General features: G+C 43.0%; 1 long non-coding RNA gene across 1 annotated transcript; it reads right to left on the bottom strand.

The window, feature by feature from the left end:
- Positions 1–1,110: 1,110 nt before the first annotated feature.
- LOC120878624 lies at positions 1,111–14,540 on the bottom strand. The gene is made up of 3 exons (XR_005724593.1): positions 14,531–14,540; positions 12,720–12,722; positions 1,111–1,186 (listed from the first exon to the last, which is right to left on the bottom strand). It is a non-coding gene; the product is annotated as an uncharacterized LOC120878624 (long non-coding RNA).
- Between the last annotated feature and the right edge of the window lie 9,642 nt (positions 14,541–24,182).

Genomic DNA, 24,182 nt, shown 5'->3' with positions numbered 1-24,182 from the left:
CTGAGCGACTTTACCTTCCCTTTTCACTTTCATGCATTGGAGAAGGAAATGGCAACCCACTCCAGTGTTCTTGCCTGGAGAATCCCAGGGACGGGGGAGCCTGGTGGGCTGCCGTCTATGGGGTCACACAGAGTCAGACACAACTGAAGCGACTTAGCAGCAGCAGCAGCCATAATGGCCATTGTGATTCTTGTAAAATCTTGCCATTTGTTCGATACTTGTAACTTCTGGGACTACAGCTGCTCAACCTAAAATGAGCAGGTGTATAGGAAGGTAGTATACTCAACTCTTTGGTTATAAAGGATCCCATTTCTTTTAGCTAGGCCTTTGGGTTTCTTGCATGCTCAGTCTCTCAGTTGCGTCTGACTCTTTTTGAGTCAATGGACTGTAGCCCACCAGGCTCTCTGTCTATGGGATTATCCCATCAGGAATATCGAGTGGGTTGCCATTTCCTGCTCCAGGGGATCTTTCCGCCCCAAGGATAGAACCATATCTCCTGCACTGGCAGTCAGACTCTTTACCACTGAGCCACCTGGAAAGCCTTAGAGCCAAACTTACTAGCTTCCAGGCACTTCCAATATTCTCATTAGCAATCAGCTTTTATTTACCTGAGGCCCCTCATGGGACCCAGTTCAGCTCAAATTGGACCCAGTCCAATCCCAGGCCCAGTTTGGTTTTCAAATCAGGTCCAGTCTGATCCCGGACCCTGTCCAGTTCTTAAGTTGAACCCAGTCCAACTTTGGTCCGTTGCCATCATGAGTTGCCATGGACTTTGGACTGGGGGAAAGGACTGAGCCAGCAGAGCTGAAAGGATGGAGACCGGAGACCGATTCCACACACGGGGAGAGCTGCAGCTGCCCCCAGGGGTTCCCAGCGTGGCATCTGGGGAAGGATTCCAAACAAGCCGGGAACACTGACCAAGCTGTCAGCAGTTCCCAGTACGGGAGTCCAGGGACAGACGGAGTTTAGATGTGGAGTAATCAACAAACACAACACTGATTATAGAGACTAGATTGGTGGTTGAGCAGAAATTAGGGGTGGGGAGCTGGGTGAAATCGGTGATAGAGGTCAAAACGTCCACATTTCCGGTGATAAAATGAAAAAGTCCTGGGGGTGTAATGTACAGCACGGTGACTCTAGTTACTAATACTGTATTGCATATTTGGACGTTACTAAGAGAGTAGACCTTAAGTGTCCTCATAACAAGAAAAAAGACAACTTTGTGGCAATGGCTGCTAACTAGACTTGGGGGGGGAGTTATTTTGCAATGTATGCAAATATTGACTCATTGTGTCCTGCACTTAAACTAATACAGTGTTATATGTCAGTTATATCTTACCTAAAATAAAAAACTCTCCAAATTAGTATTCAGTCATACACTCAAGATTCATTGAAAATGTATCTACATGTCATTGTGATAAGTCCTGGGAATACAGTACATTACAGAGAGGACAGGGTCCCCGACCAAATTCCTCCTTCTTTTAACTCCACTCAACAAATATTTATTGAGTACCTGACATGTGGTAGGTGCCATACCCCAAAAAACCCAACCAACCAATCAAATGAAAAACCAATCCCCCAAACAAATCCAAGCCCAAACCAGACAGATAATAAAATAGAATAAAAAACATTGCCCTCCATTTGTTCCTTCTTTGCATGCCTGCTAAGTCCCTTCAGTCATGTCCGACTCTGTGGCCCTATGGATTATAGCCTGCCAGGCTCCTCTGTCCATAGGATTCTCCAGGCAAGAATACTGATGCCCTCCTCCAGGGGATATTCCTGACTGAGGGATCAAACCCTCATCTCCTGTGTCTCCTGCATTGGTGGGAGGGTTGTTTACTACTAACCCACCTGGGATGCTCACTGAAAATGAGAAAGACTTTTTCTTTTAATTTTGAAGCTAATTCTTTTAAATTTTTTATTTTGTATTGAGGTATAGCTGATTAACAATATCTGATAGTTTCAGGTGGACAGCAAAGGGGCTCATCTATTCATATACATGTATACATTCTCCCCCCAATTCCCCTCCCATCCAGATTGCCACATAACATTGAGTAGAGTTCCCTGTGCTATATAGTAGGTCCTTGTTGGTTTTGTATTTTAAACACATCAGTGTGTACAGGTCCATCCTAAATTCCTTAACTATCCTTCCCTGCATCCTTCCCCCCACCCCCAACCATAAGTTCCTTCTCTAAAAGGAAGACTTTCTGGTGACAATATTTTGAGATCCATGATTCTTATTCAAGGCTGTCCCTCAGACTGTGCATTTTGCTGTCTGCAAAATACATTTCTTTTTGAATACTGGGTTAATTTTCAGCTCACCTTTATTGAGTCCAGGCACTGTGCTCAGAGCCTTCTCCATCTCACTTTCCTCTCTCAGCAGGCATGCTGTGGGGAGTTTTTCCTGCATCGTGTTGAGGGTGCTGAGGCAGAGACTGGATAACTGATTGGCCAGGCTCCATGCAGCTGGAAATGACAGAGATTTGAACCCACATCTCCTGGTTTGAAATTCAAACTTTCCTCCTTTACAGAATGCAGAATTGAGGGCAAAATTCCAGAATCTTAGCACTGTCTTTTCATTTGCTTCATCCATCGAATGAATCCTTCACTAATTCTCACAGGTACTAATTCTACACAGCTTGCACTTGTTTTGTGTGCTCAGTTGCTCAGTGTTGTCCGACTCTTTGCAACCCCATGGACTGTAGCCCACCAGGCTCCTCTCTGTCCTTTGAATTTTTCAGGCAAGAAAACTGGAATGAGTTGCCATTTCCCACTCCAGGGAATCTTTCCAACCCAGGGATCGGATCTGTATCTCTTGCATCTTTTGCATCAGCAGGCAGATTCATTATCACTGAGCCACTCTACCTAACTACTATCTTTTTAAAGACAAGTTAAAGCCTTTCTGTTGTTGTTAGGCAATGTTTGTGTTTGATTGTGTACTTCATCTATGACTATGAAATGGGAAAAAGGCAAATGGGAGTGACTTCCTTGCTTTGGCTTTGGGAGTCTCAGCTTTATAAGTTTGGGCCTGAAAAGCCATTTCAGAATTGTAACTTTTGCCACCACACAGGGAGAGCAATGTTTTGTTTACATTCTTTTGCCTCAACCTGAGAATTCTGAAGGACTCCACTGTGTGTGGTTTTCTTAAGGCAAATGATGGAATCTTTCTTAGCTTGTTTCAAACTGTTTTTTTTTTTTTTTGATGAAAGAAAATCATAGCTGAATTATCCAGAGTATGTCTGTGAGAAATAACTACTGAGCATTTTGGAAGGGAGTTCTCAGGTACACATGGCAAAGAACACAGACTCTGCTGCTAGACAGGGCCCTGCCCTGGCTCTGTGACCCCCATGGGGCTAGTCAGGTTGAGATCACACGTCTTATTCATATGATGGTGTTGCAGCCCATCTTCTTCCTTGGTGAATTCAAATCTGGAAATTTCTCTTTGAGGAAGTTAATAGCTGAGCCTTTTGGGATTTCCTCTTGCTGGGTTGAGGTGGGGGGCAGGGGAATGGAGTGTGTTTTTGCCGTCTGTGTATGTGAGCAGTGTTATGGTGTTATGTGGACTTCCCTGTAGCTCAAATGGTAAAGAACCTGCCTGCGATGCAGGAGACTTGGGTTTGATCCCTGGGTTGGGAAGTTCCTCTGGAGAAGGGAATGGCAATCCACTCCAGTATTTTTGCCTGGAGAATTCCATGGACAGAGAAGCCTGGTGGGTGCAGTCCATGGGGTCACAAAGAGTCAGACACGACCGAGCGACTAACATACACACACACACGCGTTTATGTGTACATATTAAAATCCACATCTTTTCCTTAGCAGGAACTTATTTGCCTATCTCAGTTCCTTAGAGCCTGGGTTATTTCATTTATAATTAATTTTTTTTAATTGCACAAATGCAGTTTTGCCTTGCAGAAAAAAAGCATCTCACTAACCTCTGGCTCTCCCCACCCATATACTCTTGCGCTTTCTAAAAAACATTTAAGAATCCCCCACTTCCCAGTGCAATGTCTGGAGATTTTTCCAACAGAAAACTAGGAAAACAAATTCCTGCTTTCTGTGGCAGTTTCAGTACCAGCAGAGGCATCAGCTGTTCGCAGCTTTCCCTCTGGGACCACAAAATCAAACAGTAATATTCCTGTTATGGACAAAGCTGGGGCTTCAATTATTCAGCAAGAATCCCAGTTGTGCAGAGAAAGGAACAGCCAAAGTGGACTCCGCACAGGCCTGGGAGAGAAGCTCGGGATTGTCATTTAGATCCCGCCCCTGATGTGGTGCACTCCTGGGCCTGTCTCAGAAGTTTTCTCTGTCTAGGACTTCTGGTTCGAGGTCCATCATCCACAGCTCTTGGCTGTGTTGGGCTTCCCAGGTTGCTAAGTGGTAAAAGAATCCACTTGTCAATGCAGGAGACTCCGGTTCAGTCTGGGTTGGTTCAATTCCCTGGAAGAGGAAGACAACCCACTCCAGTGTTCTTCCCTGGAAAATCTCATGGACAGGAGAGCCTGGTGGGCTACAGTTGGACACAACTGAACTAGCACACACACACTTGGTTGTGTTGCAGAGAATGGCAGGCTACAGTCTATAGGATTGCAAAGAGTTGGACACAACTGAAGCCCTGGAGCATGCACTTGCACATGTGGGATTTTTTAGTGGTAACATGTGGGGTCTTTAGTTGTGGTTTGTGGGATCTAGTTCCCTACCTAGGGATCGAATCCAGGCCCCTGGCGTTGGGAGCGTGGAGTCTTAGCCACTGGACCACCAGGGAAGTTCTTCACTCCAGTTTCTGTTTCCATGTCCACATGGCTGTCTTCCCTAGTGCGTGTCTATGTCTCTTTTGTCCAAAGCTCTCTCTCCTTTCTCTTTTAAAGATATTGGCTACTGTATTAGAATCCACCCTAATCCAGCATGATCTTGTTTTAAATTGATTACATCTGCAAAGACATGACTTTGTCGACAAAGGCCCATATAGTCAAAGCTATGGTTTTTCTAGTAGTCATATACAGATGTGAGAGCTGGACAATAAATAAGGCAGAACACTGAAGAATTGATGCCTTCAAACTGGTGCTGGTGAAGACTCTTGACAATCCCTTGGATAACAAGGAGATCAAACCAGTCAATCCTAAAGGAAATCCACCCTGAATATTCACTGGAAGGACTGATGCTGAAGCTAAAGCTCCAGTACTTTGGCCACCTGTTGCTAAGAGCCCACTCATTGGAGAAGACCCCGATACTGGGAAAGATTGAGGGCAGGAGGAGAAGGGGGTGACTGAGGAGTAGATGGTTGCATGGCTTCACTGAGTCAATGGACGTGAGTTTGAGCAAACTCTGGGAGATGCTGAAGGACAGGGAAGCCTGGCATGCTGTAGTCTATGGGGTTGCAAAGAATCAGATACAACGGAGGACTGAACAACAACAGCAAAGACCCTACGTCCACATAAGATCACATTCACAGGTACCTGAAATTAGAATTTAACTTCTCTTTGTTAGGGATACAATTCAACCCACAACAGAGAGTATAGAAGTATGTATTTTTATGTGTGCTTGTACTGGGTTGGCCAAAAAGTTCTTTTGGGCATTTACATAAAATGTTTATGGAAAAATCTGAATGAACTTTCGGGCCAACCCAATAGTATAGGGGACAAGAGTAGAAACAGTGTTTCTCTGAATAGACACTATTTTGTCGATTTGATTTTGGAATCATGTAAATACTCACATAATTATAGAACAAAAGTTAAATGAAAAGTTCTAGAAATTAAAAGCATAATGAAATAAATGAATCACCAGAACACTGAATAATTGGCTCAACTGTACAGAAAGAAATTATTTCAGGTGACTTTAAAACACACGTTGACTTTGTTTCCCTAGTGGATATGTCCTAAAGAAAATAGAATTGAAAAAAATTCTTGAACTGTTTTCAGTGATCATGTGGTGGGTGGTAGTGCTGGCATTTTTATTTTAAGACTGTTGAGTGTGTATTGTGTAGATAAAGAGAGTAGTTCTGTTTATATTATTGAGAAATGAGATTTGGGGATAGGAGAAAGTACAAAAGATGTTTAACATGAGGCTAAAAAAGCGTCTGCCTGGAATGCAGGAGACCTGGGTTCGATCCCTGGGTCAGGAAGATCCCCTGGAGAAGGAAATGGCAACCCATTCCAGTACTCTTGCCTGGAGAATCCCATGGACGGAGGACCCTGGTAGGCTACAGTCCATGCAAAGAGTCGGACACGACTGAGTGACTTCACTCACTAAGTTATAAACAAGTTATAAACCTTGTAGTCCTAAAGTTAAATCAGAAATATAAATTCAAATTCATGATATATCTTACTTAAAACAACCACAAAATGCTACTAACATGTTTCTAGCTCTGTTCACTTAAAAGACTTGGAAATAAAGGCCACACCAGTAGTAATCAGCAAACTTAATGCCAAGATCCTGATCTGCCAGCATCATTTCCTTCCCAAAGAAACCAGGGTTCCTCAGAAAAAATGGCAACTCTGTGGCAGGAATTGTTCATGATGAACCTGTAACATCTCATCACAGTACAGAACACAGATACCAAAAATTACCAGGGATATTTCCAAAGGACTCAAGGGTCAACTTGAAGAAGCCTCCAGTGCAAACATTGGGACCATTTAGTTATCAATAACAGTAATAACTGTTATGAACTGAAACATTTCAACTATGATTTAATAATGAATCAAGAGCAAAAATACCCTCAATGATCACCTATGGAGAATGCTAGGGAACCAACTCATTATTTTGAAAATCAAGCATTTATCCTGTCACTCTTATACAAATCAGACCTCAGAGTAATAAAATAATTGATGAGGGGAAGAAGTTTACTGAAATATTCAAGCCAACAAAAGAAAAAGGAAAGAAGCATAGAAAACACTAGAAAGTTATCATTTTGGAATGAATGAAATAATAGAACTTGGTAATGATCACAAATGACTACTAACAGAAAAGAAAAACTTCAGGACACTAGTGTCCGCTGATATAAGAACACGCTTCACTTGTGGAGTTGTTTGGCCACTCATTTGTGTCCGACTCTTGCAACCCCATGAACTGTAGCCCATCAGGTTCCTTTGTCCATGGAATTTCCATGAAAGAATACTGGAGTGGGTTGCCATGCCCTCCTCCAGGGGATATTCCCAACTCAGGGACTGAACTTGCATTTCCTGCATTGGCAGGTGGATTCTTTACCACTGAGCCACCGGGGAAGCCCATGCTATGGAGAGTTACTGCCAAAAATGGGACCAAAATCCGAGGAAGCATTAAGCCCTTTCAACTTAGAGGGAATACATGGGAAAGAGAAATATGGTAAACAATATCACAGGGTTGTAAGAGTGAAACTCGAGTGGTGGGAATCTCCATAGGACAAATTGCCCTGGCTTCTTCAACATGTAGGTTTCAAGGAACACCGCCCCCCACCCCTCCACCCCCCCACCCCACCCCTCCCGCCAAAGGAAGAGAAATAGAGATGGGACCTCTGGATTAAAAAGTCTTCAGATATGTTTCAAGTGATTGCAATGTATGCACTGTATTTGGAATCTTTCTCAAATAAACTAAAAATGTTTATAAATGAGGAATTTGGGGCAATTTGAGCACTGTTTGGATATCAAATCATATTTTTAGATGTGATAATAATATTGTGGTTATGTTTTCTAAAAAGAATGCATACTGAAAAACTGGAAGAGTGGAATGACATGAAGTTTGAGATTAACTTTAAAAAAGTCTGGGTAGAGTTTAGATGAAACTATGACATTGGCCTTGAGTTGATAATTGTTTTGTTTTGTTTTTTAAATTAATTTATTTTTTATTTTACTTTACAATTCTGTATTGGTTTTGCCATACATTGACATGAATCCACCATGGGTGTACATGCGTTGAATCTAGGTGGTGGGTACATACTAAGCTTATTATGATATATTTTTAAAATAAATATTTGACATTTTTATAATGGTTTTTTTGAGTGATATTTAGGGGAAGTTCAACAGATTACTACAAAAAGAGTGGCCAAATCAATTCTATATTAAATACATTTTATCAGCAATTGCTGCTAAAATCACTGGCAGTTTAGCTGGTAATAAACATAGTGATGATAATAAAAACAAAAATAAACATTTATTGGTTGCTTACCATGTTCTTGTTGCTTTATATATATTACCTTACTTAATCCTCATAAAATAATTGAGATGGTAACTGAAATATCCATTTTAAAAATTTACTTATTTTTAAAGCCAATCTTTTTTTTTTTTTTGGCCATGCCATGCAGCTTGTGGGATCTTAGTTCCCTGACTAGGGACTGAACCTGGACCACATCAGTGAAGGCCCCCAAGCGCTAACCACTGAGCCACTAGTGAATTCCCATGAAATCCCTGTCTTCTGGTCGGGGTCACTGAGACTCAGGGAAGTGGCTTACCTTGCCTGGAAGATTAGGACTCTGGCTTTCTGGTATCCATTTCCTGTATTACCTTCCAGGCTTTCCCTTATGAAACACTTTGCACTGTGGGCTATGATTTTTCCTCTGGCTTCCCCTGAAACTTTTGTATTATTCTCTTTTCACTCTTCTTTTTTCAAATCCTCATCCATTTCTGAAGATCCAGGTTATACCTCCCACCACTCTGACTTGTCAAGGTTTCTTCCTCTTCGGGATCCTTATTTTACTTTCAATTAAGGTGGAAATTGTGTGTTGACGTATGACGTCTTTCTTTTTTGAAAAAATACTTGTTTATTTTTGGCTGCGTTGGGTCTTAGTTGTGGCACATGAGCTCTTTGGTTGTGGCACTCAGCTTCTCTCTAGCTGTGGCTCGGGCTTCAGAGTTGTGTGCTCTGTACTTGTGGTGTGTGGGCTTAGTTGCTCCACGGCATGTGGGATCTTAGTTCCCTGACCACGGATCGAACGTGCCTCCCCTGCTTGGAAGGCAGATTCTTAACCACTGGAGCACTAGGGAAGTCCCTGTCTTCCATAGTATCGTCTTGAGTTGCTATTAAAATCCTTGTTTAATTTTACTTGTTCAGGTCTAATGTCCCCAACTAGATTTGTAAACATCCTGAGGGTAACAGTGTCTTATGCTTTGTAGCCCTCAAAAAGGTTGGCATGATGCCTTGCATGATAAATTTGTGCTGGTTAATGGAGATTGTTTGGGAACTTGATAGCTAATGACAATCAAGATAGCTTCCTTTATGCCAGTTCTAGAGAGGGTATTTATATGTACAGAGAGAATTGGCAAGTTTAAAATATTAAATTGTCCTCATAAAAGTCCATGTTCAGGGGAAATGCTTGTCTTCACTCCTCTTGTTGCCTGTGACATGACATCCTACACTCTTCACCTCTCTCTGAATCCTATAGTCACTCTTGGTGGAGGGAAGAGGAGTGAGCTATCTACTAGGTGAGTCTGAGAAGGAGTAGAGCTTGCTCATTTTTCAACCTGAGTCCCAGTTTTCTGAAGCAGAGAATGCGTGTACTTGCCTGTTCTTGGATCTGTAGTAACTGACACAGGACTGGTCCACCCAGTGTCTGGAGCTGGGGGAAGGAGGACTTGGTTATAGAACTCCGTATTTCCTTTGACACAGTGAATAATCTTAATTCTGTTTTGCATGCGTGCACGCTAAGTTGCATCCGATTCTGTGTGACCCCATGGACTGTAGCCTGCCAGGCTTCTCTATCCATGGGATTTTCCAGGCAAGAATACTGGAATTGGGTTGCCATTTCCTCCTCCAGGGGATCTTCCCAACCCAAGGATGGAACCCTGAGCCACTTATGTCTCCTGGATTGGCCGGCAGGTTCTTTACCACTAGTGCCACCTGGGAGGCCCATTGTTCATCATTTACAAGCTCATTTATCCCTCCTGTCTTCAGACAAATTCTTCAACAGCTTTATCAGGAACAAAAGCGTGAAAGTGTTAGTCACTCAGTTGTGTCCGACTCTGCGACTCCACGGACTTTAGCCTCTGTCCATGGGATTTCACAGGCAAGAATACTAGAGTGGGTTGCCATTTCCTTCTGCAAGGGATCTTCCCAACCCAGGGATTGAATCCAAGTCTCCCGCATTGCAGGTGGATTCCTTACCACCTGAGCCACTGGGGAAAGCCATCGGGAACAAAGGCAATCATTTATTGTCATCTTCCTGGCTCCATGTGTCAATTCTGAACTTGACTGGGGCAAAGGAATGTGTTACTTAGAAGCCTTTCAAACCTCCACAATGTAAAGAGTGGGTGTTTAAGAATTAGTCTCATCAGTAGCAGGAATTAACTTGTTGGAAAGGCAGGAATTCTGAAGGGCTCGGTCCTGTAAGTCTGTTTTGTGGAAAACAGAAACTGCAGATGGAGTGATGGAGGGGGAACCCTCCATGGCCCCTGTCCACTCTGAGATGATCTGGTACTATGCTAGAGGAGGATGATGACTGATGGGAAAGGAGAAGGCAGGAGCTCCAAGGGGGTGGTTTTCACCTCAAGGGGGAGGAGCAAAGAGGAAATGGAGAAGTCAAGTAGGATAAAAACCACATAAAAGAAGTTATGGGATAAAGACTGAGATTGACAGAGTGAATAAAAGAGGAGGGATTTCAGATACAGAGTCTGTATTTTAACAAGGTCAAGTGACCTCTACATTCTTTTCACTTTCTGAGATTTTAAGAATTTTGAATACTTAACTGTAATATATTCCCTTCACAATTCCATAATCAAGTGAGCAATCACAGTTTAGGAAGTTAACTAGGACATCCTCACGCTTATGAATTTTTCCCATCACACACTGCCTATGTACATGAACACAGTGGTCATTGTATTATCATGAATGCTAACATTTCCCCTCAGGAAACTGATTAAACTCAAAACCTATCTTCAAATTTTTACTTAAAAACAAATTTATAAAAAGCATATCTCAACCTTGAATGGGAGAAACAATTGAAGATGGGGCATGATCGCTCCTCTGTGTGTCGTGATGAACCTGTTTGGGTTTTATGAAGTGGTGTCATGTGGAGGGGGGAAACAAGCCGTAATTAGCTCATTAGCTCCGATTTTACTTTTATAGTGTAAACAGTCTTTTGCAGAAGTTATAATTACTTATAGATGCTAATGCTGACTGTACTTTAAAATCTAAAAATTGCTGTCACTGAAGTTGCGTCTTGAAAATATGTTTATCTATCTTAGTGCAAATGCTCTCTAGAATCCTGGAAAGCATTAAAAAAAAATTTTTTTTGAGGCATTTAAGCTCAACAGCTAATGGAAGATCATGTATTTAAATAATTTACACTTCCATCTGGTTTGAAGAACACCAGGTGGAAATTGCTGATCAGGATGAGTCTGCTACGTGGAAGGCAATGTTTGCTCAAAATAAATGAAAGACAAACATTTCCACACATCCCATCTTTCTGTCTGTGTGGGTAGACTCCTGTCTCCTTTTCTCCGGTCCCGGATCCTGTCTCTTACATCCACTGTGAACTGATGGGGTTCCAGAAGGAACACGACGCACTGAGTGACTTCCTCTGTTTTATTTTCTTCCTCACAATCTTTTGATCATAAGCAATCATTGTCCGCCTCTCTCATCCTTTCGCCCTGCCAACCTGAAATCAAAAGGGGCTGTCCCCTTGCTGTGGGAGAGAGGGAGCTGAGCTTCCTGGATGTGCTTCTCCTTGTTGCCGGGCCAACTGGCAACTTGTATGTTTCCCACTGAGCTTCACAGTGTGTTGTCAAAAGCATGGTTTTGTGAGTTGACTTTTGATCGGCACTTACTGTATCTTACCTGTCAACTCCGCAGCGGACTTCCTCATTTACGGCATGTGGCCTGCGAGCACAGACCAAACCCTTCCAGCCAAGAAGAGCCCCACAGAGCACATGGCTCCGCTCCCCGGCTCTCTCCGGCTCCTCCTGTTTTGTCAGATGCCTTCTCCTGTGTGAGGACGTTTTCGGCGTGTATGAGTGTCTGCGCGTCTGCGTGTGTCATTTTAGGGTAGATAAAAGAATGGAAACCATTCCTGCTGTGAAGCCAGCACAGTCAAAAAACGGAACTTTTTGTTTCAGCATCATAAGGAAGAGTTCCCGGCTACGAAGGGTAATTGTTCCCAGGGCAGTGAACCAACTCACCTACCAGTGTCTCAGCTTCCATAGGGGAGCAGGAAATGGTTATCACAAACAGAGTCAGAGCTGAGAAAAGCAGCCTTTCTGGTCCATGTGCTTCAAAACCTCATGGCCTCCATGCACTACCAGTGTGACATAAAAGTTTGCCTACCCAGCCTCTGAGACTCCTCAGGGAAACAAGATCACAGCGTCTGCAGCACCTTCAAACTCATCTTTTTCTCCAAAACCAAACAAAATACAAATTCCAAATGTGTCAAGTTTTATTCTAGGTTTAGAAATAACACTTTTCCGAGCCATTTCTAAATTTGACAGTCTTCCCTCTCTCGTTGCTAGAAACAGCCTGAGCTGGACTTGGCTGGGTGTGGGGAGACCTTGGGTAGTGCCTGAGATGACTGCTTCTCTGGCTATCACAGCTATCAGGGAATCTCTGAGAGAGGAGCCCTTTGTTTCCTGTAAAAAAATATGGGTGACGGGAAGGAAAAGTGTTGGATGGAATTGCTTGGGGGCATTTTTCGATATTGTTAGGCCACTCAACTTCAAACGGGCAATAGTCATTCCTATCATCACTTTCCCTGCTCAGCTCTTTTAAAAAAATTAAGTAAAAAAATAATTGGCTATGCTTAGTCTTCTTTGTTGCAAGCAGACTTTCTCTAGTTGTGTCGAGCAGGGGCTACGCTTCATTGCAATGCACAGGCTCCACACTGAGATGGCTTCTCTTGCAGAGCAGAGCTCTCGGCGCTCGGGTTTCAGTAGTTGCGGCACATGGGCTTAGTTGCTCCATGGCACGTGGAATCTTCCTGGACCAGGGATCGAACTCTTATTCCCTGCCTTGGCAGGCGGGTTCTTATTCACTGAACCACCAGGGAAGACCTCCCTGCTCATCTCTTGGCCACATATTTGGGAGTGGACTGGAAAGGGCGCTTGCTAGGAGCTGTGGGCACTGAGACTCCACTATGGCCTCCTCTCCCTTCCCGCGTATAGCCTGGGAGTGGCAAGGGGCTGAGGCTGGTATATATGGAATTGGGGGCTCCCAACAGCCCCTGTGTTTCCAGGCCCCTTCAGGTGGTACCACCCCAGGTGTCACGCTGCCTTATGAAGTATGGAAAGTGTATGTCAGAACCAGCTTGGTGAGCTTGGGGGGATACTGCCTAATAACTTGTCATGTTGAGCACATGGGGCTCATGACGGGGGCTCTGGAAATGCCTTCATTCATCTCCCACAATGCTTTTTCCCCCTTCTAGCCTTAGGACTGTGCATGTGTGCCAAGTTGCCAAGTCATGTTCAAGTCTTTGTGACTCCATGGACTGTAGCCCACCAGGTTCCTCTGTCTGTGGGATTCTCCAGGCAAGAATCCTGGAGTGGGTTGCCATGCCCTCCTCCAGGGGATCTTTCTGACCCAGGGATTGAACCTGTCTCTTATGTCACCTGCGTTGGCAGGCAGGTTCTTTACCACTAGTGCCACGTGGAAAGCTTGCCCTTAGCCTCTTGATTTTTTGGTTACTTCCAGAAAACTAAAGATCCTTTGATTATCTTTAGAAAAAATTCATGCCAGTTTAGTCATTAATATGTCAAGCTAGGCTAATAAATCACTGGTTTTCTTTTAATGGTTAACTTCTCCTTCAGCTTGAGCCTTAAAGGCCTGGGTGGTACTGGTCTTGCCCTGTGTGCCCCATACAGAGCTGTGCTTCTCTGGCACCAGAGTTGGATATGGCATGGAGGAGGAGAGAGGTGGGGAGGTCTCACTGTTGGCATGCATGTTCCCTGGACTTGGGAGATTTTTGAAACTACTTTTCTCTTGTAGGGTGCACGCACGCACACACACACACACACACACACACACACACACACACACAGAGACCAGAATGGGTTTTCTCACTACTCAAGTATCTCTACTGGCTGGTGTCATGTATGCTTCTCAGCCTGGGAATGCAGCAGTTCACACCTTGTTGGGGTCACCTCCCCTATCTGGGTGGCTCCTGAGTCACTAGCCTTCTCATATGAAGACACCCAGGAGCCCTTTGTCCTAGGAGCACATGGCGGCCCTTTGTTGTTGTTTACTTGCTCAGTCATCTCCAACTCTTTTGCAACCCCATGGACTGTAGCCCACCAGACTCCTCTGTCCATGGGATTTTCCAGGCAAGAATACTGAAATGGGTTTGCTAATTCCTTCTCCAGGGGATCTTCCCAACCCAGGGATTGAACCCGCATCTCCTGCGTATGGCAGCCCAGAGAGCCATCTTTACTTTGATGTCACAATATCTGGCCGTCATCTTCCTCTCTTTGAAAATCCCAGAGTCAGACACCAGTCCAAGATGTACCCCCAGCTCTAGAGGATGCATGGCAGGCTCTCAGAGGGGTCTCATTGAAATCCTTTCCTTAGACTTGAGGTCAGTGGCATGCATTGACTTGTACCCCAAGTCCCTTAATCTTGGGGAGGGCTGCCACTCACAGCATACAGAAGTTCTCCAGAAAGTCCTCTTATAATCTCTCTCTCTCTCTTTTTTTTTTTCAGTACTCCTAATCTTTTCTGGGCTGAGGATGTGTAGTCAGCAAAGCATTAAATCCCAGTCCTTAAGCAAGTCCCATGCATGTTCTAACTGGTGGTCTTGCATCTCACTTTGAAATGTGATATTTATTGTCTTGCAGCCTCAGCTTAAATTAAAGTCAAAGTGATTTATTTAACATCTGGTTACATTAAATCAAAGTTTGAGTTTAAAAACTGAAGCATTATGTTCATATAGATATGTGAATATCTATGCATCCTAAGTTGAACAACATAAAATTTAAAGTTTGTCTTCAGCGTCCTCTTTAAGTAATTACATGTACATTTGAATGAAGAGCTCAAAGGGGAAACAAAATCTCCCCTAAGTGGAGAAGTTCTATTGCTTGTTTCTAACTGGACAATATTGTAAGCTTCAAGATGTAGGCAGAAGAGTTATTCAATATTTCGGACCCTTTTCTTCAATAGCACAATGTTTTTCAGCAGCCAAGTGGAATAGTTTTCAAAATGGAAGAGTTGAGATTAATAAGAAAAGCAATAATTAAACCAACAGCACTTAATAGACCATTCATACTGTCATAGTTCTTAAGTGCTGTGTGGAAATTGGCCATCAGGCCCTCACAACAGTCAAATGTGAGGTGACGTTATCCTCATTTGATAAAGTTTCAGCAACTTAAGGTCATATAGATTTTAGATGATGAAGTTTAGATTTTAATCCAGGAAGTCTAACTTCATAGTTGATTTTCTTCGGAAGATTGAATTGAGTGATTTGAAGCTTGAAATTTCCTGTAAAACAGGGCAACCTAGAGCTTTATATACTTTTTCAATCCTTTGACTTCACTTAATTCAGCCATTTCATTTACTTATTTTAAATAATCTTGCCGGCTGAAATGGTCTGCCTCTGTGAGCATGGGAGTATCAAGGCAAAGAGAAAGAATTTTTTTTTAAACTAAGGTGTAATTGACATATAACATGTTAGTTTCACATGTACAGTGTAATGATTCAGTATTTGTACATATTGTGAAATGATTCTCACAATAAGTCTAGTTTACATCCATCACTGTACATAGTTATAACATTTCTTTTTTCGTGTTATGAGAACTTTTAGGATCTATTCTCTTAGCAACTTTCAAATATGCAATACTGTCTTGTTAACTATGGTCACCAAGCTATATATACATTACATGTGCCTGACTTACTGATTTCGTACCTGGAAATTTATACCTATTGACCACCTTCATCCATTTTAGTCACACCCCATTCCTACCTTTGGCAAAAGCCAACCTGTTCTTTGTATCTGTGAGCTCATTTTTGTGTGTTATTTTTTACTTTTTTATGTTTTATTTAAATGATATCACATGGTATTTGTCTGACTTACTTAACGGAATGTCCTCAAGGTCTGTCCATGTTGTTACAAATGGCAAGATTTCATTCTTTTTTATGGCTGAGTATTATTGTTGTTGTTTTCCAGTCGCCCAGTTGTGTCTGTCTCTTTGTGACCCCATGAACTACAGCACGCCAGGCCTCCTGTCCCTCACCATCTCGGAGTTTGCTCAAGTTCATGTTCATTGCATCAGTGATGCCGTCCAGCCATCTCATTCTCTGATGCCCTCTGCTTCTTCTGCCCTCAATCTTTCCCAGCATCAGGGACTTTTTCAATGAGTCATTTGTTCACATCAGATGACCAGAATACTGGTGCTTCAGCTTCAGCATCAGTCCTTCCAGTGAATATTCAGAGTTGACTGAAGGAGGGAATGGCAAACCATCCCATATACTTGCTGTGGGAACCTCATGAACTGTATAAAAGTCTGAGTATTATTCCATTGTAGATCTGTATCACACTTTCTTTATCCCTTCATCTGTTGATGGACATTTAGGTTATTTCCATGTCTCAGCCATTGTTTTAATACTGCAGTGAATGTGGGGGGTGCATATAGCTCTTTGAATTAATGTTTTCATTTTCTTCAGGTAAATACCCAGAAGTGGAATTTTTAACTTTTTGAGGAAACTCCATACTGTCTTCCATAGTGGTTGTACCAATTTGGCAAGTTTTTTTTTTTTTTAAAGCACCTTATTGAGGTATGTTTGACATGTAAAAAGCTGTGCATGTTAAATGTATACAACTTGATGAGTTTGGGGATAAGCATACACCCATGAGGGCTTCCCTGAAGCTCAGTTGGTGAAGAATCTGCCTGCAGTGCAGGAGACCTGGGTTTGATTCTTGGGTTGGGAAGATCCCCTGGAGAAGGAAATGGAAACTCATTCCAGTATTCTTGCCTGGAGAATCCGATGAACAGAGGAACCTGATAGGCTACAGTCCATGGTGTTGCAAGAGTCGGACATAACTTAGTGACTAAACCACCACCACCATACACCTGTGAAACTATCGCCTCCATCAATGCATAGATATTGATATATCATCTCCCCAAATTTCTTCCAGCTCCCTTGATTATCATTATCATTTTTAGGGGTAGTGAGAAGGCTTGACATTCCATCTACTCTCTTAGAAAATTCTCAGTATAAAGTAAGTGTGTTAGCTGTATGCTCCATGCTGGATAGCAGATCTCTAGAACTTATTTATCTTGCATAACTGGAACATTGACAATCACTTTCCCATTTTTCTATCCCTCCTGTCAAGGAAAAAAGGTTTTTTTTTTTTTTTTTTTTTTTTTGCAGTGCTTCAGGGCAAGTGGAATCTTAGCTCCCCAAGCAGGGATCAAACATGTACCTGCTGCAGTGGAAGCGTGGAGTTTCAGCTACTGGTTTGCCAGGGAAGTCTAAAAGAAGAGCAGGTTTTATAAGAATGGGGCTAAATGTTCTTCTATAAACTTTCTTTGCCACTTTCATCAACCTTTGAGAGACTTCTATTTAGTACATTTTTTTCAATGAGTAGTGTTAGCCATATGTCATTGCTACTCCCTCACTGATCTGCTTACTATTTTCTTGGAACCCAAGGACTTCTTTACTCAGGTTGGTATTTATAGATCCAGAATGGGCCATTCTGTAACCATATTTGGTTGGCTTCCTAAATAAAGGGAAAGGTCAGGTCTGAAACTGACCACTTGGAAAACTCAAGTCGCTCAGTCGTGTCCGACTCTTTGCGACCCCATGAATTGCAGCACGCCAGGCCTCCCTGTCCATCACCAACTCCCGGAGTTCATTCAGACTCACGTCCATCGAGTCGGTGATGCCATCCAGCCATCTCATCCTCTGTTGTCCCCTTCTCCTCCTGCCCCCAACCCCTCCCAGCATCAGAGTCTTTTCCAGTGAGTCAATTCTTTGCATGAGGTGGCCAAAGTACTGGAGTTTCAGCTTTAGCATACTCCTTTCAAAGAACATGCAGGACTGATCTCCTTTAGAATGGACTGGTTGGATCTCCTTGCAGTCCAAGGGACTCTCAAGAGTCTTCTCCAACACCACAGTTCAAAAGCATCAATTCTTCGGCGCTCTGCTTTCTTCACAGTCCAACTCTCACATCCATACATGACCACTGGAAAAGCCATAGCCTTGACTAGACAGACCTTTGTTGGCAAAGTAATGTCTCTGCTTTTGAATATGCTATCTAGGTTGGTATGCTAGATTGGTCATAACTTTCCTTCCAAGGAGTAAGGGTCTTTTAATTTCATGGCTGCAGTCACCATCTGCAGTGATGTTGGAGCCCCCCAAAATAAAGTCTGACACTGTTTCCACGGTTTCCCCATCTATTTGCCATGAAGTGATGGGACCAGATGCCATGATCTTCGTTTTCTGAATGTTGAGCTTTAAGCCAACTTTTTCACTTTCCTCTTTCACTTTCATCAAGAGGCTTTTCAGTTCCTCTTCACTTTTTGCCATAAGGGTGGTGTCATCTGCATATCTGAGGTTATTGATATTTCTCCTGGCAATCTTGATTTCAGCTTATGCTTCTTCCAGCTGAGCGTTTCTCATGATGTACTCTGCATATATAAGATAAATAAGCAGGGTGACAATATACAGCCTTGATGTACTCCTTTTCTTATTTGGAACCAGTCTGTTGTTCCATGTCCAGTTCTAACTGTTGCTTCCTGACCTGCATATAGGTTTCTCAAGAGGCAGGTCTGGCAATCTGGTATTCCCATCTCTCTCAGAATTTTCCACAGTTTATTGTGATCCACACAGTCAAAGGCTTTGGCATAGTCAATAAAGCAGAAATAGATGTTTTTTTCTGTAACTCTCTTGCCTTTTCCATGATCCAAGGGATGTTGGCAATTTGATCTCTGGTTCCTCTTCCTTTTCTAAAACCAGCTTGAACATCTGGAAGTTCACGGTTCACGTATTGCTGAAGCCTGGCTTGGAGAATTTTGAGCATTACTTTACTAGCATGTGAGGTGAGTGCAATTGTGTGGTAGTTTGAGCATTCTTCGGTGTTGCTTTTCTTTGGGATGAGAGAAGATGTGTGTTTAGTTCAGGTTGTATCTTTTGCAGTAATTCTTACAGTGGTGTTAACAACCCTGTTGGCTGATTGTGTGAGTTTCGGGAACCATAGTGAAACAAGTGACTGATCAAGAGACTTTTTATATGTTTACAAAGGACACATGGCTGGAGGACATTGGGCCATGTGAATATGGAGCAGATGTGGGCATGCTAGTTTTTGTGGCTTTGCCTCTAAGACAGAACTAAGCCATCCACTTTGCCTTTCCCCACCTTTCACCCAGGACTTCAGATGTTTTCTAGGTTTTACTGATGCACGTTCCTTTCCAACTGCCTCTTTAATCAGGTTGAGCACCTTGAGACCAAGATAGACTCTCCAGGTAGTGGTGGGTTCCCCCACTTCTGCTTTGATACTGAGAATTTTAAATTTCTTTTTCCCCCCAGCATCTTATGAATCTGTGACCAGGCTGAATAAAAAAAGATCTCTAGAAAACCATGCTCTTTCACTGTTGTGCTAAATGTAATCCAAGTGAAAGCAGTGTGTCAGATTCAGAACAGCCCCTCACCCCTACCCCCAGATCTCCTATGGACACACTGTCTCCCCTAAGCATTTCCTGTAGAGTATGCTTTATCCTTCATTTGTTCAACAGATATATGTTGAGCATCTACTCTGCCCAGTCACTCTTCAGGGTATGGGGATATGAGTGAACAAAAGGAGACAAAATCCCTGCCTTAAGGAAAGGTGCAGGACAGGGATGCCTGGTGTGCTACAGTCCATGGGGTCCCAAAGAGTTGGACACGACTGAGCGACTCAACAACAGCAAAATGAGAGCTGACATTTTCATGGCTAGAGACAGAAAATAAGACAAACTAGTAACATACATAGGGTGTTAGGGGCTTCCTTGGTGGCTCAGATGGTAAAGAATCTGCCTGCGATGCGGGTTACCTGGGTCTGATCCCCGGGTTGGGAAGATACCCTGTGGAAGAGAATGGCAACCCACCCCAGTATTCTGGCCTGGAGAATCCCATGGACTGGCGAGCTATAGTACATGCGGTGGCAAAGCGTTGGACACGGCTGAGCTACTAACACACACACTCACACACACACACACACAGACACACACACACTCACACACACATAATGTGTTAGAGATAAATGCTGTGAAGAAAAATAAAACAGAGAAGCTGGGGTATGGGGTGTGGTTTAATTTCCAGTAAGACCATTAAGGGAACCTTGCTGGGAAGGCGATGTGTGAGCAGACTTGAAGGAGAGCAGGACGTGATCCATGCAGAGACTGGGGAAGGTTCTGGAAGCATCATGACTTTTAGAAGAGCTGATGCTTGGGAGGATCCTGGGCTTGGTCCTTTCTGGTATTGCATCTCTGGGATTAAATCAGAGCTCAGCTGACCTCCCAAAGTCAGGGCAGAGTCAGTGAGACTCTCAGGAAGAAAACTGAAGCAAGGAAAAGCCCGTCACAGCAGACTGCTGATGGGCTTAGAAAGAAAAGTGAAAGTGTTTGCTCAGTCGTGTCCACCTCTTTGTGACCCCATGGACTGTAGCCTGCCAGCCTCCTCTGTCCATGGAATTCTCCGTCAAGCATACTGGAGTGAGTTGCCATGTTCTTCTCCAGGGTGTCTTTCCAACCCAGGCATCAAACCCATGTATCCAGCATTTCAGGCAGACTCTTTACTATCTGGGCTACCAGGGCTTAGAGACCCCTTTGACTCCTAAGGAGATGCTCTTCTTTTTCTATTCTCAGGTACAGAATCTGGTTTCTCCTTGCGTTGCTTGTTATGCCAAATTTAGCCAACTGCAAGGTTAAAGGGGCTTAGTTCACACATCACTGTCCTCACATCTGATGCCAAGTGCAGGTTTGGGGGAGGGTTCTCCAAACCACTCTCAGTTTCAGTAATTTGCTAGAAGGACTCTCAGAACCCACTGAAATCTGTCACTCACTGTTCTGGTTTATAACAGAGAAAGGGTATAGATTAAAATCAGCCTGGGGAAGAGATGCATAGGGCAGAGTCCGTGAGGGTTCCAAATGCCCAGTGTCCAGTGGTCCTTTCCCGGGGGAGATGTGGACAGCATTCATCCTGCCTACATCCTCGTGTAATAACATGCACAGGGTGTTTTCCACTACAGAAGTTCACCTGAGCCTCAGTATTCAGTGTTTTTACTGGGGCTCCATCGCAAATTGCCCATATGGCTGTTCTTCAGTCTCCAGCCCTTCCAGAGATGGTTGATACCTTTAGTTTCGAATTCCTCCAGAGAGCAGCTGATGCCATGTAGCCTAAGATAAATCACACTGTTAGACTGTCTGGTGGCCAAAGCCCCTGGGCAAACAAAGACCCTGCTATTAGGCATGACCTTCTAGCAGCCTGGATTCTCAGTGGCTGAGGGCAAAGGACAGACCTCTTTGTTGGACAGGGTTAATTCCTCACTGCAGAGTTTGTAACATACAGTTATTCTTCTCCATATTTGTTCTCATAACATCATTCATAACTGCTCTTCACTAAAAAGAATCCACATGCTAGGTAGGAGGGCAGAGATGGAGCTGCGGGCTCGTCATCTATACACATGAGAGGACCACACATTTCATATTTGCATTTTAGGTTCCTTTACTATTGAATACCTAGTAGGTAGCTTTAAACAACATTCTTCTCATTGTCTTTTGTCCCTTTCGGGGGCAAGAGGGAAAACATGGACTCATGGAAAACAATAGGTATATATTCTGCACAAAATCATCGAAGGTAAGTAAACTAATAGCACATAGATTGAAATGTTTACTGGTTTGTGTCAGTGTCTGGTTATACAATGAATAATTCATATCAAACTAGTAGAATGTAACATTTACATAAAATAATACTTTGCAAATTTATGGTAAGTACTAATTACTTGCCTTATTTGCCATGACTATGATATTAAATATTCATAAAAATGTGATTATTTCTTTGATTTGGCAGGCATTTAGATTTCTCTACAGCTTTTCACACTGCTAATTTTAATCCAGTAAATTATCTGGAAGAAAACAGTATGCAGCCTAAAAACTGTTCAGAATTCACTCCAACATTGAGCACATTATGGACGTAATGATCCGTTACCACCAAACTTCAAGAAGGTCTTAGAAGGAAACTGAGAATTAAACAAAGAAATATGGAGGCCATCATCATGATTTATCAGATATGTTTATTAGGAGATTTTTAAAAAAATAATGCTAAGGACAGTCTTTAGAAATACCACCTTGATATACAACAAATGCATTTGGGGATGTTTTGCTCCCGCCAGGGGCCAGTTTAAGGGAATTTAGCAGGACTCTGCCAGCGTTCATTTCCCAGCTTGATGTGTAGCGAGGTTATTATTTGTGAGGCAGATTCGTGCAGGAGCCTGAATTGTGGGCCAGTGTGCTGGAAATGGGCTTCTTGTTGGGAGATGGGATCTGGGTTGGGGCACACCTCCTCCCTTTCTTACCACTGTGGTTTAAGTTGGGTGATCTCATATTCTTTAAAACAAACTCAGAGTTCCATAGCACACGACTCAGGTCAGAGGAGACCATAGTGAAGGACCTGAATATTTTATGTTCTGTTAACTTACAATGACTCTGGTAATAATTCATCTGCTTTCTTTGGTCCAGTGAGCACAAAATGGAACTCTTTTACAGATAGCCTGTATTCTATGTTCCAGAAATTCAGAGAGGAGCAAGAGGGTAACCCTTGGGATCTAATGGTTTCGGGACCTAAGAGAGAGGGAGGTGGTTGGAGAAGATGGCAGGGAGGAGGTGGAGATTGTCAACCAATAGCTCACTCACCAGAAACTAGTTTCAGGGAGGGACTTCTCTGGTGATCCAGTGGTTAAACCTTGGCCTTCCAGTGTGAGGCGTGGTTTGATCCCTGCTCAGGGAACTAAGATCCCACATGCCTCATGGCCAGAAAACCAAAACATAAAACAGAAACAATATTGTAGCAAATTCAATAGAGATTTTTTAAATGGTCCACATAAAAAAAAGTCTTAAAAAAAAAAAAAAAGAAAATAGTTGCAGGGAAATGGCAGAAAGGGACCAGACATTGGTATTGCTAGTTTACATCTTGGCTTCTATTGCTGAATCCTCTATGAGACAAAGAGATTCCACAACCTGAAGTTCCCCTGGAAGCTGGTATTCATCAGGGTGAGTTTTATTACCTCAGTCTCTGGAGCTGGAGCTAGGAAACGCTCTTGGGTTTGTTCACACCTCTTCATGAAAAGTGCTGGGCTCAGGTCAGGGTCATGGTACTGAACAACAACAACAAAAAGATGACAACTCTGAAGAGTCGGGTCTTTAGAGTATAAGCCCAAGGTTATGTTCTAAAGGTGGAAGGTTGATGACTCAAGGTTGCCAGAGAACAGGTCATGTGGCAGATAAACACAAGGTGGCAGAAGCTGAGAGCCCTTCTTTCACAAACTTTAAGGCAGATGCAAAAGGAAAATTAACAATTGAAAATTTTTTAAGGGTAACATTTCTGCAGAGCCTCTAACCTCGTGAATAAGAGTGTTCTGTCTTTGCAGGTGAATGTGACCTGGTAACCAGGGCTCAGGAAAGGGACACCCAACAGGACTTCCTGAAGGAAGACAGCTTACTTTGTTCATCAGGCCAGGAGGCATGAGGTTCAGGGCAGACAGCTGGCGTGGGCGTGACAACTTCTGAGTGATTCCAACGTCTTCTTCCTCAGTGTCCTTGCCTGAACTAAGAAGTGTCTACAGGACTTGGCACGGTGGCTGGCATGGGGTAAGTAAATTATAACTAATATTTTAACTATTATGTGTAAGAAGTTAAAATGGAAAAACATCACTTAGTTGAATATTCATGGAAGGACGGATTTCAGATAGTTGACTGGTATTTGCTGAGATGACTGGATTTAGTGCATGGCATGGTTATGTGATGGTAGAAAACCAGCATGATCTGGTGAAAGTCAGAGACTACTTCTCTGAGCCACCTGACTCAGTCTTGGGTTTCCGCAGGAATGAGTGAAGTGGACTTTTCAGTTTGAGAGTCAAGATGAATCTCAGTTCCAGAACTCTTCTGATTCCAGTTTCTCTGGTTACATTCTAGATCAGGAATTCCTAATCAGGCATCCCTAAATAACTGTTGATCTTAGACTTTCTAAGGAATCTGTGAGCATTTGGAAAGGGAATGTAAAATTGTATGTATATGCATTTTTCTGAACAGAAAGCCTTTAACTGTATT

Source organism: Oryx dammah, unplaced genomic scaffold, assembly GCF_014754425.2.
Source record: "Oryx dammah isolate SB20612 unplaced genomic scaffold, SCBI_Odam_1.1 HiC_scaffold_19, whole genome shotgun sequence".
NCBI classification, from domain to species: Eukaryota; Metazoa; Chordata; class Mammalia; order Artiodactyla; family Bovidae; genus Oryx; species Oryx dammah.
This window is presented reverse-complemented; position numbering and strand designations above follow the sequence as displayed.